Here is a 3,981-nt window from a genome sequence, read left to right as displayed (position 1 = left end):
GACCCCTTCCAAGCCAAAGGGAAGCACCTGAAGTAACTCCTAGGGTTGCCAACTCCATGTTGCAGAAATTCCTGGAGACTTGAGGGTGGGCCCTGGGGAGGGTGGAGAGTAGAGTTGCCATCTCTGGGTTGGGAAAGACCTGGAGACTTTGGGGGTGGAGCCAGAGAAGGGCGGGGTTTGGGGAGGGACTTCAAGTGGGGTAGAATGTCACAGAGTCTACCTTCCAAAGTGGCTGTTTTCTCCAAGCAAACTGATCTCTGTTGCCTGGAGAGTAGTGGTTAGGAGCGCAGGGACTCTAATCCGGGAGAACCAGGTTGAATTCCCCAGCTCCTCCACATGCAGCTGCTGGGGTGACCTTGGGTCAGTCACAAGTTCTCTCAGAGCTGTTCTCTCAAGGGGAGTGCTCGAAAGAGCTCTCTCAGCCCCACCTGCCTCACAGGGTGTCTGTTGTGGGGAGGGAAAGAAGAAGAAGAGATTGGATTTATACCCTGCCCTTCTCTACCCAAAGGAGTCTCAGAGGGGCTTACAAACTCCTTTCCCTTCCCCTCCCCACGACAGACACCCTTTGAGGCAGGTGGGGCTGAGAGAGCTCTGACAGAAACAGCGCTTTTTCAAGAACAGCTCTTATCAGAACTACGGCTTGCCCATGGTCATCCAGCCAGGTGCAAGTGGAGGAGTGAGGAATCAAACCCAGTTCTCCCAAATTAGAGTCTGCGCACTTAACCACGACACCAAACTGGCTCTCGGAGATTGTAAGCCGCTCTGAGACTCCTTCAGGTAGTGAACGGCGGGGTATAAATACAATCTCTTCTCTTCTTCTTCTAATTCCAGGAAATCTCCAGCCATCACCTGGAGCTTGGCAACCCTAGTAGAGAAGGACCTCATCAGGGTATAATGCCACAAAATCCACCCTGCAAAGCTGCCATTTTGTTCCAGGGCGCTATTTAGGACTGCATTTGATTAAAGCAGTCCTAAACTGTGATTTTTTAAATAAGGGTTCTATGTTTTTTTAAAAATGTAATCTTATTTTTTAGAAGAAGAGATTGGATTGGATTTATACCCAGCCCTTCACTCCCTGAGGGAGACTGAGAGTAGCTGACAATCTCCTTCCCCTCCCCCTCCCCACAACAGACACCCTGTATTGTAAGCTGCCTTATATTTATTTATTATCAAATTTATACTCCGCCGTCCCCACAAGAGGGCTCAGGGCGGCTTCCATAAAAGCATAAATACATTAAAATTACACAATATTTAACCATACAACAAAAAAATTATAACTACAAAGTCAATTAACCTAGATGGTATATTGCTAGAGTAAATTTCCACTGCCCAGATGTTCCACGATGTTTCTGCTCATAATCAGTTAGATGTTAAAACCACAGACCAAGCTCTGCAGTAACGGCCTGCAATAGGGGCCTGCAGTAGCGACCTTGAGCACCATAAAGAAGAAAGGTGGCTAATCAATGTCTTAATTAAATAATGGGTAGCCCAGGCCAGCTCGGTCTCATCAGATCTCAGAAGCTAAGCAGGGCCAGTCCTGGCAATTACTTGGATGGGAGACCTCCAAGGAATACCAGGGCCATGATGCAGAGGCGGGCTATAGCAAGCCACCTCTCTGAAACATCCAAGCCCCCCGGTAGGGGTCGCCAGAAGTCAACCATGAGTTCCAGGCACACATGCACGAATGTACGCACACACAAATACCCCCTCCCCCAATATTTTAATTAAAGAATACATAAAAAGGTAAATGTCTCCCTTGCTCGAAAGCCAGTCGAGTCCGACTCTAGGGTTGCGGTGCTCATCTCCGTTTCAAAGCCGAAGAGCCAGCGCTGTCCGAAGACATTTCCGTGGTCATGTGGCCGGCATGACTAAACACCAAGGCGCACGGAACGCAACGTTACCTTCCCACCGAAGTGGTACCTATTTATCTACTTGCAATTTCTCGCTTTCAAACTGCTCGGTTGGCAGGAGCTGGAACTAGAGACAGGAGCTCACTCCGTCATGCGGCACACTCGGGTCTCGAACTGCTGAACTACCGACCTTCCACAGCCTGCAGTTCAGCCTCTTAACCACTTGAGCCACCGCAGCTCCTTACAAAGAATACATAAAAGAATAATAAACAAGGGAACCGATCTCTGTAGTCCAGAGAATATCTGTAATTGGGGGAAGTTCCCAGGCCCTTACTGGGCAAACCAAGGCTAGGATGGGAGGTTGGGAAGGGGAACTCTCTTGCGTCTCTAAAACGCAAGATGCTGGGTCCTTATAGGGCTGGCAGCCTCCAGGTGGTGGCTGAAGGTCTCCTGGGATTACAACTACTGCTTTGGAGGGTGGTCCCTATGGCATCCTACCCCACTGAGGTCCCTACCCAAACGCCACATCCTCAGGCTACATGCCCCAAATCTCCAGGTATTTCCTCTATCCCAAGGAGTCTCAGAGCGGCTTGCAACCTCCTTTTCCATCCCCTCCCCACAACAGACACCCTGTGAGGCAGGTGGGGCTGAGAGAGCTCTTTCGAGGACTGCTCTGGAGAGAGAACAGCACCGAGAGAACTTGTGACTGACCCAAGGTCACCCAGCTTGGCTGCATGAGGAGGAGTGGGGAATCGAACCGGGTTCTCCCAGAACAGTCTCCAGCACTCTCAGCCACTACACCATGCTGGCTCTTTCCCAACCCAAAGCTGGCACAGCGCTGGGCCTAGTCTAGAGGAGCCCCCCCCCCAAGAGACAGCTGGTAGAGCAAGAGACTGTCCATATAAAATTCTGCGTACTGAACTGCAGCAGAAAACGATAGCCTCACAACTCAAATGGCAAACGGACTGTCAAAACAGACTCCAGATGGACTCATGGGACAAAATCTGGAGCTCGCCCAGTCCTTCTTCAAAGATCTTTTGTATCAAACTTAATTTCTTTAAAAATTTTCATCGCTGGTACTTAACACCTGATCGGCTAAATAAAATGGATCCAAAAATAAATAAACTCTGCTGGAAAAAATGTGGGAAGACTGGAGATTTTCTGCATTGTTGGTGGTCCTGTCCCTCATGTACAACAAATTCACAAAATTACGGGAATTAACTTACCTTTTCTACCTGAAACGGTCCTGTTGGATGTCATCCCAGATACCTGTGAAAGTAAAGTCACTAGAAAATTAATAGCAACATTGTTAGCAATTGCACGAATAACATTAGCCCAATACTGGAAAAACAAAAATCAACCTACTCTTCAATGTTGGCAAAACAAAATCTGGGAACACTTTGTATATGGTAAAATTGTCTCTCACCAAAAAGATTTTCAAGCAACTTGGCTCCCAGCAGTGGAATATCTCGCAGAGGAAGAAGTGATTCCAAACAACTCTTATTACAAAGATCTGTTATATTTTTAAAAGGCTCTTACGGGTTGAGAATGTTGATTATTGTATGGTATTAATATGTGTTCTGAATGTACTGTTATATATAATAAGATAATAAAAAACACTTATTTGAAGAAGAAAAAATAGGGGCCAGTTGAAATGGCCCTCGAAGAACCTTCTCCATCCCTGCCCATCCCCGCTTTCTGACAGCCCTGGGGGGGTGGGTGGGCTCTAAATCAGGGCATCTCCTGCCCCCACCTGGGGATTGGCAACACCTGCCCCACAGCCACTCCCCCTCCCACGCCCTATCTCGCCGGAAAGAAATTTAGGCGACTACCGAACCTGCCTGAGCCGTCTTCGAACGACGCGGGGTTTTTTGTCTGCATCGTCTCCTCTCCTAGGCGGTGCCGGGGAATGCCACCCAGCGCCGGGGTTTCCTCTTCCCCAGCCCGCAGGCTAACCGCAGATTGACTCGGGAGTTGTCTCAGGCACAGGAAAGGACAGCCCGGCGGCGAGGACCCCAGGGCTAGGCAGAGCCACCACCGCCTCTCCTGCGCGCTCCGAACGGGAGGGGGGGAGAGGGTGGGGCCGGCGTAAAGGGGTCACGTGAGTCACCGCCGGCCGTTTGTTGGCTGG

The 3,981-nt window shown here is 49.5% G+C and overlaps 1 long non-coding RNA gene across 1 annotated transcript in view; it reads right to left on the bottom strand.

Annotated features, from left to right (window-relative positions):
• Positions 1 to 3,120, bottom strand: part of LOC107116572 — an 8,202-nt gene extending 5,082 nt beyond the window's left edge. The window contains exon 1 of the long non-coding RNA XR_001482710.1: positions 3,077 to 3,120. This is a non-coding gene — a long non-coding RNA (uncharacterized LOC107116572). The remainder of the gene's footprint in view (positions 1 to 3,076) is intronic.
• Positions 3,121 to 3,981: the final 861 nt, after the last annotated feature.

Source organism: Gekko japonicus, unplaced genomic scaffold (genome assembly GCF_001447785.1).
Source record: "Gekko japonicus isolate JY-2015 unplaced genomic scaffold, Gekko_japonicus_V1.1 scaffold275, whole genome shotgun sequence".
Taxonomy (NCBI): Eukaryota; Metazoa; Chordata; class Lepidosauria; order Squamata; family Gekkonidae; genus Gekko; species Gekko japonicus.
This window is presented reverse-complemented; position numbering and strand designations above follow the sequence as displayed.